Raw genomic sequence first — 14,037 nt, 5'->3', positions numbered from 1 at the left:
AAATAAAATAAAATCTTGAAGCACTCCTCAGGTTTTCCCTAATTTTGTGTAATAAGCTGCTCACTAACACCACTGTGTGCCATGGACTCTTAGGCTAACTCCCCCCTCCCCCAACCCCAGAACTAAAGCTTAACAATGATATTTATTTCAATGGGATCTCAAGTAGCCCAAGCTTGTTCAAACTTACTAGGTAGCTGTGGCTGGCCTTGAACTTCTGACTTCCCTGCTTCAGGCTCCTAAGTGCTAGGCCTACAGGAATACACAGCCATATTCAGCTCAGTTATATAAATCTTTATCTTCTATAGGGTATTAAATGAGAAGACAATTTGTTAAAGAGCTGTGTCTGGAATCTTAGAATTTTCATAAACAAAGATTCACGACTATCTATCTTTTTATATGTGTATTTTTCTCACATTTACAAGAACCTATAGAAAGCCTCCAGGAAATCCTCCAAAGTTATGAAGCATACCCATACTAATACGATTATCAAAAGTACAGTAGCTGAATTGCCACAAATGAACAATGGCTAAGTTGTTAAGTGGCTGACACAATGAAGATGCACGCCTGTCACATGAGAAGAATCAATCAACAGTAGCAAAGATCAAAGACACGCTGGAATTGTTGCTAGCAGGAGCAGGGCCACCATCGAAAGTCTCGGGAAATCACTTAGAGGAAAGCAAAGGAAGCATTTGTTTTAAGCGGAGAGAGACACCGCATGGGCTGCGTGTTAAAAGCGGCCTTCGTGTTCTTACACATGCATATTAGAGCTAGCTAAAATTAGCTCCAGTTCCTATTTTATAAAGTTATAACTGTTTCAACAAGATTTCATGGCATTCAGTTGAACACAGACTTTCTAGGGTTCCGGAGCTCTCACAGAAGAAGCCCCCCTCCACGATCCACCCCTGCAACAACCCAATCCCTCCTGCCACCCCAGCTTTGGAAAAACTGGCAAACAAAGGCTGTGCCACCATTCAAGCTCCTCTTCTTGCTGCCTCTTACCTTCACCCTACGCATTCACCGCCAGCTCCTGTGTCCTTAGATCCAGTCATGCCTTTTGTGTGTTCACCCCTTTGCCAGGCACAAGACCCCAAAGGCCAAATTCAAAACCCTTTTTATGCCAGTGACGCTTCCAAACTGCTCTTCGGATGGACTTCTCAGCTATTCCCATACCCCTGCCAGTCTCCTTGACTTCTACAACTCAGAACACCCCCCACCTTCAGCCACAGTTGCCCAGCCTACATACGACATACAAGCAAGCTTTTGCTTGTTGTCCCAGCCGCTTGCAAGACTTTCCTCTGTCTCTCTCCATCTCTTCCCACAGAAGTGCAATCCCAGCCTTCAGAGACCAAATCACATGATCCTCCTCCTCACAGTCTTTCCTGAGCTCCCACCACCCTTTTAAATTCCTTCCGGGTCAGAATGTACCCCTCAGTAAGTACAGCCCAACCCTTTCAGCTTTGTTAGCTATTCCAGCGCATTCCTCCTTTCTCAAGCCTGGTCACGAAGAATGTATAATCTCCTGTAGCTCTTACTCACTTGCATGTCCACGGCACCATGCAGTAGTTAAAAAAAACACCCAGTGAATGTATGAATGAATCACTTCTTTACATAGATAGTAACTGTGAATAAGTTAGGTCATAACTTGTTTAGCTGCATCATCTTTATAAAATAACCAGCGCCAGAAATAATAACCCAGACTTTCATTTAGAAGAATAACATGAATGTATCAGAATACAACATGATATTCTCTCCCTGCCCACAGACAGCCGTCAGTTGTGAGGACCATAATGAGGCCATTATGTATGCAAAATGCTTAGAGAAAGTGTAGACGTTTCTTTTCTGCGCAAGCACAGAAAATATCAACAGCCTAATGTTCCAGGTGACATTGCGCTATTTTGTCAGTAAGGCCGTGAGTATCACGACACTTAACTGAGTGGTTATGAGACCAGAAACCCCTGCATCTCAACAAGCAGGCCATGCTGCCCAAGATAAGGCTCCTGGCAGCCTGTCTTGTTCATAAGAAAATTCTTGAGATTGTTTGGTTATAGATAATGACTCTCTTCAAATACCACAGGTTTTAAAAAGAAAAGAACACCTCACCCCACATACTCCTGAAACATATCTCCTGAAAGGTCAGTGCAAGGACCATCTATCTGCCTGGCAAAATACCCGTATTAAACAGGTTCCCCCGAAGAGGGAAGGTAACAGTGTGCTGCCCCACCCTGCCCATTAGCAGACACCTGCAGATCTTAAGAGCCTTGCCCTGCCAGTAGCTAGACATCACTTACTACCATTTAAATGGAGTCTCTCAAATCCACGGTCAATACAATAGAAAGAATCCACTTGCATAATCCAAAAGAAGACAATGCTTATGGCCTGGTACACATTCTCTGCTTTGCCCCACAGAGGACTCTTAGATTCTTTTCTTTCTGTCTTTCTGTCTGTCTGTCCATCTGCCTTGGGAATTGAACCCAGAGCTTCACACATGCTAGGCAAGTGCTCTCCCACTGAGCTGTGTTTCCAGACTTCCAGCTACTCTTCCTAAGGCTTAAACATAGTTATTAGTCAGGCCTTTTATTATTATTAGTATTCAAACAAACTACAAATAACTCTATTGATGCAAGCTATTCATCAGTTTATCTTACAGTGCAAAAAAAGATATGCATCCTATCACAATATGAGTTAAGATAAGTTCAGAATTTAAAATTCAGAAAAATAAATAGAACCCTTATTGGCTTTGTAGAGCCACAAATGCCTACAGGGTTGGTCCAAAGGCCAAGGTCTGGATATATTTACTTGTTCTTAGTCATGTATGGTCCAGGAGCAGCCGTGGAAAAAGAAGAGATTTACATTCCCCCCTCCCTGTCTAGAGATAAGCTATGTGCTAACAATGATAGCTTATGAGAACAGGTCATACATAAGCCATATGCCCAGCACACTCAAGCTACACACACGCATTTGTTTTCAGTCCATCCTCACAGTGGCCCTCTGTTGTCCTCATTGTACAAGGAGAAGCCGAGACATGAACAGGATACAGGCATGTGCACAATCAAAGCAGCATCTTGATATTTGAAATCCAAATACTCTGGCCAGTGTCAGAGCTTCGGGCTGTTATCTCGGAGGCCATGAAGCTTGTCCTTAGCTTAAAATAAACTGGTTCTGTGGCGTACACACAGAAAACTGGTGAACTTTCTTGGGAGTTTGATTTTGTTTTGCTTTTTGAGAAGGGTCTGGGGCTGTATCCCAAGCTGTTCTCAAGCTCACTGCATAGCTGCTGTTAGCCTCCGACTCTGGCCCATCCTCCTTCTGCCTCAGCTCTTTTTATCAAGTGCTGTGATCACAGACATGAGCCACCATGCCCGGCTCCACTAGGCCATTTTGTAAATGAACACTTGGTAAAGCCAGTATCTACCTCTTGCTGAATAGATTTTGATGTCCTCCATTTGGGGTGTGTGGTTTGGTAAAAGCGCCTTCTGCTTCTTACCAAGAAAGGAAACAGGAAAGTTCCAGAAACACTTCCTTCATTCCAGCAGACCAGCGGGGAACATTCTGATTCAGGAGGTCTAGGGTGGAGCCCCAAACTCTGTTTGAAACTCTCTGAGTGAGTCTGTTGCCCAGCCAGCCTTTGGAACTTCTGATGTTGCCTGGCTTCACGGCTTCAAGCAGAACTATTCTCAAGGCAGCTAGAAATCTATCTTTTATTTTCTCTTCCACAACCCCCTCCCTCGCCTGCTTGTGTACACTAGTGTCCCCAAGCCCTTTCAGTCCCACGTCCTAGCTGAATTCCATTCTCTCTGGATTTCACAGAAGGGCACTGGCCTCCTGTCTGCTCTTTAACAGAGAACCCTGGGTCAACAGTCCTTGCTTACACGCTGTTTCGAGACTCTCCCAGCCAGAAAAATTTACTGCATGTGAGGAAATCAGGAAGTTGTAAAATCCAAACAGACACAAAGAGACTCAAGATTCAACAACTCCCGGCAGCCACCGACCCAACAAACAGTTTTCTGCTTCCTTGCAAACGTATCATACTACAGTTAGAACCTAAAACGGGAGAAGCAGTCTCAGGGGAGATGGCAGCTTAGTGTTCTTAACTGACTTAAGGAAAGGTGACGTGTAAAATGAGCAGGCTCAAGCCCCAGGCAGCAGGCATCAATCAAGACAAATTCAGTGCAGATTTCTTCGTGAACCAAATAGACCACAACCATAGATGCTTTTATCCAGTTTTTATACACACACACACTGGGCAATTTTCCATACACTACAATTATAAAGAAAATTATATTTCACAGTTTACAGAGTACACAGCTGATGAGCAACCATCCCAAGTCAGATAGAAAACATGGTAAACCTCTCACCTGGCACGGGAGGCATTCCCTGCAGAAGGAGGTGGTGTGGGAGGATGAACAGACTCTTGGACAAGGATGGCAGACAGATCTGCAGCTTGAACGGTCTGCCCTGATGACTTGTTTCGGGGCGCACGATGCCTCTACAGTGGTCCAGGAAGTGCAGGAGAAGAAATCCAAGGTGACAGGCCAAAAGCAAACAGAGAAACAAAACAAACAAAAAAAAAACTGCTTTTAAAAAGAAGTCTACCTTAAGACATAGGCACTGAAACACAAGTCTCAAGAAGAAAATTTTGAATTTTGTTCTAAAAGAGTTACACGGATAGCAGCCAGCTTAAGACAGGTCTGGTTTTATTCCACCAGGGTTCAGGGAATCCAACATATGAAATCTAGGCCACCTCTTGAGCCAAATGAAAACCTTGGTTCCGCGTTTACAGCAGCCACTGTCATTTTCCTCAAACAGCCAACACGCAAGCCCATGCCAGTCATCACAAATAGCATCACATAGAAAAGGGCATGGATGAAATAGTAACTGGGCCAAAAGCCTAATTCGAATTGAGTATATATTAACCTATCCACATGAAACTTGAAAGACAATCATGACAGATATCACTATTAACACACTAGCCCAATGGTAAGGGGGGAATCAAATGCAGAGGAAAATAAGGATGCATTTTGAGGAAAAGTCTCATGTAGCTCAGGCTGATCCCAAACTTGCTATGTAGCTCAGGATGACCCAGAACTTCAGATCACAAGTGCTGGGAATACAGCCATGTGCCACCATGCCCAGTTTATGCAATGCGAGGGCATCAAACTTACAGCTTTGTGCATGGTAGACAGGCACCTTTGCCAACTGGGGTACTTGCCCAGCCCTAAATTTTAAATCATTTCATTGTTGAACGGATACTGTCATCACTTTCATTTTGCCCCAAGAGTCAATCAAGGTTACCTACTATATGAGGAATTCGTGAATGGATAAATGAAAGAAGAAATGAATGAATCTTTGTGGATTTTGGTGCTCCTGAGATAATTTTGTGAATTAAAGATGTATGCACAGACACAGAAGTAGACAGCTTGAACGGCTAGCAGACTTTTTAGCCTTAGCCATTAAAATCATATACTGAAGTGCTGGGGATACACAACCAGATTAAAGCAAAAACACCAGCCATGCTGGTAGGATAAAAAAAAAAAATCCCCTCAACTAAGTGAATGCTGAACTGGTTTTCAGTCAGATCGCTGGAGCCGAGTTGCGTGTGTTTAGGCAGATTTTAAATTTAGTCTGGATTTCCTACGCTCACGCCAGGTAACAGTAGGAAGGAGAAGGCCCAGAATTATATTGGGTGTCAGAAAGAAACTATTCTGGAACTATGAATATGATCTCCAGTGTGGGTACTCTGTAAACAGGTGAAGAAGCCAATTCTCCCCGGGTCCACAGCAGCTCATCTCGGGAGTCATAATTATTTTCAACCATACACACTCGCTATTTTTAAGAGCACAGCCCAGCTGGAAAGGGAAATAACTCCCATTTCTTTCCAGCACTTTGCAAAGTAATGAATAGTAGCCAAAGCATTCTTCCTTCTAACGAATCCATTCACCACCAATTTATCTAAGCATCTATTGGGAGCCAGGGGCTGCTCTGCAAAAGGACTTTTTAACAGTCTTCGGTTTCCCCGTGTGCAGTCTGTGTATGGAGAGAAAAGCTCAAGTGGGCTATAATGTTCTTACAGAAAGAAAAGAAGACACCATCTTTCCACGGAGAAGGCTGCTGGGTTACAGGCGGTGACCAAGTTCAGCAGGAGTTCACCAAATTCTATTTCATCTTAGCGCAGCATTTATTTTAAGGGCAAGGGAAGTCTTGATTTTTATCTGGTAACATTTCAGAGGACACTCAAAATACTTCATAATCACTTTCCCAGATGCTGCAGGTACTGGGGACTTGGGCTTGCTTGTATGTGGGTTTGTGTGCACACAGGGCCCTGTTTACACATCGCCCGGCAGATAAGACTTGCTAGAGTCCAAATTACAGTCTCCTCCCATTCTGCTGAAGTGCACAGAACAGTCAAATGTGATGTAAATGCTGTCAAATATTAATTTACTCTAGCATTGGTATGCTTCCTTCTTTCGAAAAGCATTTGTCCGGCCACCCTTGACAGAGTAAGAGTTATTTACTTGTGTATCCCATCCCAGGAAAGAAACACAAGAATCAAGTCAAGGCCACATGAACTCACTGTGAGGACACACAATAAGCAAGACAGTAAATGATGGCACATTATAGACAATGACACACACTAAAATTGGAATCTTTAATATTTCAAAAGCACATATCAGAGAAACACAGTACTACGAATAGTGGAGGATTACCAAGCCAGACGGCCCAAATAACTAAACATGTGATGGTATACAAACACCTGGAGGTAACACTGAGTCAGGACCAGGGCCAAGGGCACAAAAAGAGAAAGTTTGCCCTCCACAGTGACAAGAAAAGGCCTTCTCTTTCTGCAAGAAGCACACATGCTTACAGGTCGGCAGCTGTAATCACTACTAAAAATACCTGATAAATACATTGTTCTAAATCTGACCCTTTAAGGCACTTTGGTGGAAGCAGGATGAGTCCTTTAGATACCAAATGATGCCCTGCAGTCAGGGGAACACCTACCCTCTAAGCCCGACATCTTATTACACCATGTGTTTTCTGAAAAGGGATTTTCAAGTAGAATACATTTTTTTTTTGTTTACAGGATGGCAATTATCATTGCATTTTCATTATCCCACAAATGGTGTGCATTAGGAATTATAGAAAAATCAATGAAACACGTCTGCTAACATCAAACATGCCAAACAAAGGGGTGCGCGAGCGGCCTTGTTTGTCTATAATAGCTCAAAACATGTTTTAGTTCAGGCGTGATAGTAGTAACAGGTAGCATAAGCATTTCTAGTCAATTATCCTAAAGGGCTCAGGTTTATAAGGATTATAAAATATGCCATTGCACTGATTAAAGTCAAAAATACTTATAAATAAAATTGGGCAAGGAAAATAAAAACACCATTTCCACAAATAAAGATAAATTACCACACAGCATTCCTTTTCTTCCATTATTTTAAGTATTTATTTTTTTTTTTAAAAAAAAAGCCTCAATCCAATTATAACTCTTTCAGCCAATAGTTTTTCAATTATGGAAAGCTAGCATCCTATATATGCATCATCATGGTACTGCTCGCAGAAAATTGGAATGAGTAAATTTATTTTACTAAACCAAATTAAATGCAACTAAAATAGTATTACTGATGACTCAGATCTTCAACTCTTAAACAACAAACAAAAGAAAAACTGTGTCTTAGCCCTTGGGCATAAATTGTGGCCTTCACTGCCATTCCCACAATTTGTTGTTTTTAACAAACATTTAGCAAAATCAGAAGGGCTGCCTCTGTTCTCAGGTTGGAAGTATGGCCAACAGGAACAAAATCTGTTCTTTGAAGCAATTAAATCGCACAAACCTAACTCTCTCTAAGCCAATCCTGCAGACTTGCCTGCTACTCTGAAAATGCAGAGCCTGGATGTCAGGGACCCCCAACTCCCTAAAAATTAGCAGCAGACTGTCTCTGGAGAAGGCTCTTTTCATATGCAAGGATTTAAGCTTTTCTGAGTCTAAATGACGTGTTGCCTTCAGACCCCTAGAGTTCAAAGAAATCAACATTCTCTCCGACATTCAAGTGCTTACAGGAGCTCGGGCTTTTAGTAAAGTATATTTATTGACTGTCTCCTAATAGGAAGCACTGCGAACTGCTACAGCCTATTAGTCAGTAGAAGCTGCCAGGTCAAGGTATGTGCTGGAGCAAAATGCTCTTGACATTTTGGGATGGGAGAGAAAACAAGGTCACCTTATTCAAAAGGAATGTGAACCCTTGAACTCTCTACTGACACCGGGAGCCTAGGAGTGTTGACTAACATTTTAGCAATCTCTTCACCCTGGAGGTTCCTGGGACTCAGGGCAGTGGAAACTTTTGACCATCTCCAGCTATTTGATATGTAATCTGATGGCTCAAGAGTTTTTCTTTAATCTCTAGCTCAAAGCCACCTGAGAGGCCTGAAGTCTCTCCATGCTATTTCTAACAAAATACCGCTGCTGGCCAAACCCTCTTAAGACGAAAATCGGGCGGGGAGAGGGTGATGCTTTTTCCAGTTCTCAATTAAGTACAATACACTTCTCATATTTGTTTTAGCAAGGGATTATTTGTACACTGAAAAATACATGCCCACATTTAATTGCAAATCAAGCCCTTCTCTGTTACAAAATAGAACCAAGAACCTCCAAGGGTTGTGTAAAACTTAAAATGTCTGTCCTCTGTTTTAGATCCTGTCTTTACATGAATTCACCTCTCAGAAATAATAGCTCATTTTAACCACAATGATGCTTCACCGGACCAGGCCACAATAATGTAGCAACCACATAAACTCTGTAACCAGGGGAAACTCATAAACCCCCTGTGAGGAGAAGTGAGTAACTTTCCCAGTTTGGGCCCTGGAGAGGTGGGAGACTGTGTGTGAGTGTGTGTGTGTGTGTGTGTGTGTGTGTGTGTGTGTGTGTGTGCACTGGGGGGATTCTCTCTGTGTGTTTTTCTTCCTTTCTTCTATTTTAACTGATTTGGCTACTTGGCCTTGAAACTATAAACTGACTGGCAGGGTCACAACTAAATTATGACACACTCAGAGTTACTAAAACATTCCCCTTCATCTGGGCTGTCTGAACAGTGCCAGGCTCCAGCAGCTAAAGCTACTTTTCTGTTGTCTTTTCTGTCATAATATAACTTTTCTGGCCTTAGCAGGCTTAAGGTGGTACCAGAATGCAAACACTGGCCTGCAGCTCTCTAGATGTTCACTAAATTATATCCTAAAGTACCATATACACTGTTTACTGGGCAAAGCTCCATGCGTGATACCAACTTGTAGCATCTCTCACTCAGCTGCAAAAAAATATCTTCCGTTTTTACTTGAATTTTTACTTGATCATCAAAGATCAGGAGCAACAGATCCAAATTAAGAAAGATAGCATTCAGAATGCCTGCCTACTGTCAGCATACCTTTTAATATTATGGTCTGTGAAGTTTTAAAATATGGCAGTGGGGAGTATACTTTCCGAAGAAGCCATCTCCTCTCAGTGAACTACCTAGAAAGCCAGCCAGCACCGCCAGCAATTTCATTTCTCAAGCATGGCTGTGCTCGCCTCTCACACTTGAAAGGGTTAAGTGCTGGCAAGGCCAAAGGCTCCAGACTGAAGAAGAAATGTCGCTTCAGTCAGTTTTGAAAGGTTTCTAGCAAGTATCAAATACTTGTTGATCTGCTCACAATAAACACCAGCAGGATTGTCAGCTCCTTTCACTGTCTGGGGAGGTGCATCTACACACTGCACCCAGGAGGAGCAGCTTGTTGGTTTCCTTTAGAAAAGCTGAGTAGCTAGAATCTGCCTCATTCAGTGTCTCTGGTTCAGATGACTGAAAGGAGATGCAATTGAAATGGCAAAGCCTCTCCTCTCTGGTTCGGGCAGCTCAAATACTGGGCATAAAACACTTGGAGCAGTTCAGGCAAACCCACCTGAATGGACCAAGCAGCACTGTCTGTTGCCATGGCAGCCTGATCTAATTACATGAGTGATCAGGGGCAGAGTAAGTGCACAGAAAACTAACACCACTGACAGTATCTGTATGATGCGAGAGGCAGACAGGCTTTTCAGCCTCAGCTTTATGTAGAAGGTGGCATTCAAGCCCACTTATTTGCAAAGCTGCTAAAATATTGACTGCTGCACAGCCAGTTAGAGGACAATCAGAGGAGATTAAATGCCACAGCTAAACTGCTCTGGTGCAATCCCTTTCCAAGAGTTTGTGCGCATGTTTTTCTTCTCTTTGGAGGCTACCTCTAGCTTCCGCTGGCATAAACTTCATTCAAAAATAAAATAAAAATAAACCCTGGGCTATCAAACTGTCTTAGCTACCCACCCATCATCAAGAAAGCAGAGGGTGGGCTTAACTAGGGCTTCTAGGAACTGCAGGGCTCTTCAAAAAGCCAAACAGAAATGGCTTAGCGAACAATATTGAAAAAGTAAGCAGCTGCGCTGAAAATAACCAGCATGTAACTACCTTGTTGTGTACAATCTAGAGCAATGATGTTTAAATATTAAGAAGAGCTTGCATTATAAAACAGAAATGTCATTGCGATGCGACTACTAGATTGCTACAGGGAAACACTGCACAGGCACACATTCCCCTGCATGCTGGGCAGGAGGTGAGGGGAGAACTCGACTCTTAGGCGTTACTTTTGATTCTGTAGGTGGTGTGGGGTCTTCTAATTTTACCAATTGTAGTCTGTGGCTCTCTCTGAGAAGCTAAGAAACCTCTCCGGGGACAGAACCAGTTTGGAGGAGTTCCTACTGCACAGCATACGGTAAACAAAAATAGCTTGCCTTTCTTGTTAGCCACACAGCGCATTATATAACCAGCTTCCGACTGGCTTTTTTTTTCCGCCCTTACTACTCTTCAGCAATTTCCCAACCTTCCCAAGTATTTATATTACCCTCTTATCTGTAGGATTATACAGAAAGAAAGCAAAACAAACCAGGACAGCCACGGGATCAAACTGAACTCCACCGTCTTAAAACCCTATTTTTTTTTTCTGACGGAGTCTAGATCACCATCCTACTTCCACTCCCCCCCACCCCCCAACTAAGGTCTTTGCTCAATCTCCCTAGAAAACCTGAATTGTTTCACCACTTCCAGTCAGCTCTCTACGTGGTCTGAAATAAAATGAAAGCGCACAAGCCACAGAGTTGAAGGAGGTGGCTAAGGAGAGGTCAAAGCGATGTAGAGTCAGTCAAGGGACCACCGCGGGGACCCCCTCACCATCGCGATGGCCCTGGCCCCCGCCCGACGCGCGAACACACACACACACACACACACACACACACACACACACACACACACACACGCAAGCACCTACACATTCATTTGCACTCACTCCCTCCTCTCCGACCCCGCCTCACCTCTCGCTCCGCCCGTCCGGCCCCTTCCCTGCCCCCTGCGGGACCGGCCTGTGCGCTCCGCAGTAACCACGTAGGAGGCAGCGGCGGCGGCAGCCCCGGCAGTGGCGGCGTCTCGGGCCCCGAGTGAACGAGCCGCGGGGCTCCGGGGCGCATCCCAATCCCCGCAGCGCCTCCTCCGCCGCCGCCTCCTCCTTCCCCTCCTCCCATCTTCATTCACCCTCCCTGCCGCCGCGCAGCCGAGCAGTCCCGGCGCAGGGCAGAGCCCGCAGCTCCTCCGCTGCTGCCTCGGGCGCCGGCGGGGACGCCGGGCCGGGCTGGGGCGCTCGCGGGCTCCCGGCTCGGGCAGCAGTGGCGGTAGCGGCTGCTCTGGATCAGGAAGCGACCGCACCAACAGGGCGGCGGTGGCAGCTGCAGCAAGGGCCCTTCCCCGCCGCCCCTCCCGCTGCGCTCCGATAGCCTGCGCGCCCCTGCCCCCTGCGCCGCCACCTCTCTGCTCCCCTAGGCCGTGCGCAAAGTCCCCGGGCCCCGAGAGGTTGGCCTAGGCGGGGAGACCCCCGTCTTGGAGTGGCCTCTCTCAAGCTAGGCGACCCCTAGGCGGGGAAGCCTAGCCCTCCCTCGAGCCCCAGCGGCGCTCACCACCCCCTGCCGGGAGGGAGAATTTACAAGAGCGAAGAGGGCAGCGCGACCCTCAACCGCTGCCGCCTCCCTCTGCGCCACCAGGAGGGAGGAGGACAGGGCTCTCTACGCTCGCCGCCGCCGGGCCAGCAGCAGCCCGAGCGGGGCGCCGCCGCTCTCCCCACCCGCGCCCCTCGCCCTGGCGCGCCCCCTCTCCTTGGGGCCGCCCACCCGGCCCCTGGCTTCTCCCCTTGCCCGCCGCTCCTGCGCCCACAGTGGGGTCCCCAGCCGGGAGGCTGGAACCCGGCACGGGTGTATGTACACACACACACTCACACACGCTCGCGCGCACGTTCACATACATACACACACACACATACACACACACACACACACACACACACACACACACCAGGACGCGTCGGTTCCCTTCGCTCCTCTTCCAGCTGTTTTCCTTGCAGCCCATTGAGACTGGGGGAGGGGGTGTATGCTGGATGTTCTTTGGCCCCTCTCTGGAGAGAGCGGATTGGGGTGAGGGAGGGGGTGATTTTAATCTAAATCGGGGGGGGGGGAGGAGGATGGGGGAGGGGGAGAGAAAGAATCAGAGGAGGAAAAAAAATAGCCACTTACTGTAAAGTGTAAATGGATCTGGGGTTGCGTGGGGAAGGGGGGACAGAGGGAGAGACACAGTGTCCTGCGGCTGCTGTAGCTCTAGCTGCGGCTCCACAGGGCTTGTTTTGGATCCCCCTGCAGTGAAACAGGTCCTGTACGGCTCCGCCACTGTAGTAGAAATGATGTCTGCGGTATACTCTGCTTTCTCCTCCTCCTCCCCCCTCCCCTCCCTCCTCCCTCCGCCCGCCCTCCCTCCCTCGCGCTCTCTCTCGCGCTCGCTCGCTCGCTCCAGTATGTAAATGTGTAATAGAAGCCAAATATGGAGCAGTTGGCTGCCGCCGCCACAGCTCAAGGATCCGACTTCATGGGGGGGGGGGGGCACCCTCTGGCAGGCGGCCCGGCGAGCCGCACAGAGCACGGCGAGCGCACGGCGCGGCTGCCGGCCCGCGCCCTTAACCCTTGTATGCACCCGACCGGAGCAGCGGTCCCTCCAGCGGAGGCCCGGTGCCTCTTCCTAACTGCGGCTCCGGATCCCGGACGTCGGCCTGAGGGGACTGTGCCTTCCAGGTTTGAGAAAGGGGCGGGGAAGTTGGGGCGATGAGGTCATTGGAGTGGTGACCGATCGGTGCTCTCGCGCCTCCTCGGCTCCTTGCAACCTAGTTGGAGGGGCCAAGGCGAGTGCACTGTGCAACTCCGGTAACCTGGAGTACTCACCGCAACGGGTGTCAGGCTTCGGCTCCCACCTGGTAAAATAACCAAGGATGCGGGGAACTCGGCTGATTCTAATCCTGAAGTGACCTTGATGCCCCCAACCCCCAACCCCGGTGCGCGTCTAAGAGGACTCACAGTATCCACGCTGTTAACCCTCCTGCCCGTGAGCCCTGAGCAACCTGACTCCGGGCCCGCGCCTTGGCTTGCAACTCGGGAAAGTTCTCAGGCTTCCTCAGTTTGCACTGGCGCCGTCACCTTTCCTGCCCGGACAAGCTGGCGACCTCCCGGCCTCCTTTCTAATTCTGCAGATCTAGAAATCTGCAGCAGGAATGGGACGTCTCGGGTTTAGCCCTGGTAGCCGACCTGTTCACTCCTCTCGCAGCTAACTGGGGATCATTCATTTCATCGGAAGTGAGGTAACTGGTGCATCGAGCTTTCTATGGCCATTCTCAGGAGTCCATGGCGAAGGAACTTCCCCTAGTCCCGGTGGCTAAAGGCAGACATGGAGTCCTCGCCCCCCCCCCCCCCCCCCGCCCTCCGCTACACCGCTGCCAGGTGTGAGCTCGGTGGGAAGGAATCTTCCCCGGAGGAGTGCACCTTGCCAACAGGTGTGGCACCCAGTGGAAGAGCGGACACAACCCTACAAGGGTCGCTCAGTGCCGCGTTCTCTTTGCTGCAGATAATTCTAGAAGACCAGTAGGTGTCAGGCCAGCATCTGACCTCTT

At 47.4% G+C, this 14,037-nt stretch overlaps 1 protein-coding gene across 2 annotated transcripts in view; it reads right to left on the bottom strand.

The window, feature by feature from the left end:
• The window catches only part of Atxn1 (ataxin 1), a 382,090-nt gene extending 368,622 nt beyond the window's left edge, over positions 1-13,468 (bottom strand). Inside the window, exons 1-3 of one of the 2 annotated variants that reach the window (XM_041632783.1) lie at positions 13,448-13,468; positions 12,620-12,769; positions 4,356-4,486 (exon numbers count right to left, since the gene is read on the bottom strand). The gene's annotated coding sequence lies outside the window, so the exon portion shown is untranslated. Of the gene's footprint in view, positions 1-4,355; positions 4,487-11,374; positions 11,655-12,619; positions 12,770-13,447 lie in introns of those variants that run through there. The other variant, XM_041632784.1, reaches the window with a different exon arrangement.
• Between the last annotated feature and the right edge of the window lie 569 nt (positions 13,469-14,037).

Source organism: Microtus oregoni, unplaced genomic scaffold, assembly GCF_018167655.1.
Source record: "Microtus oregoni isolate MIOR12 unplaced genomic scaffold, Mior012 000042F_ref0000377, whole genome shotgun sequence".
Lineage (NCBI taxonomy): Eukaryota > Metazoa > Chordata > Mammalia > Rodentia > Cricetidae > Microtus > Microtus oregoni.
The sequence above is the reverse complement of the archived record's forward strand: the minus strand, read 5'-3'. Positions and strand labels throughout refer to the sequence as shown.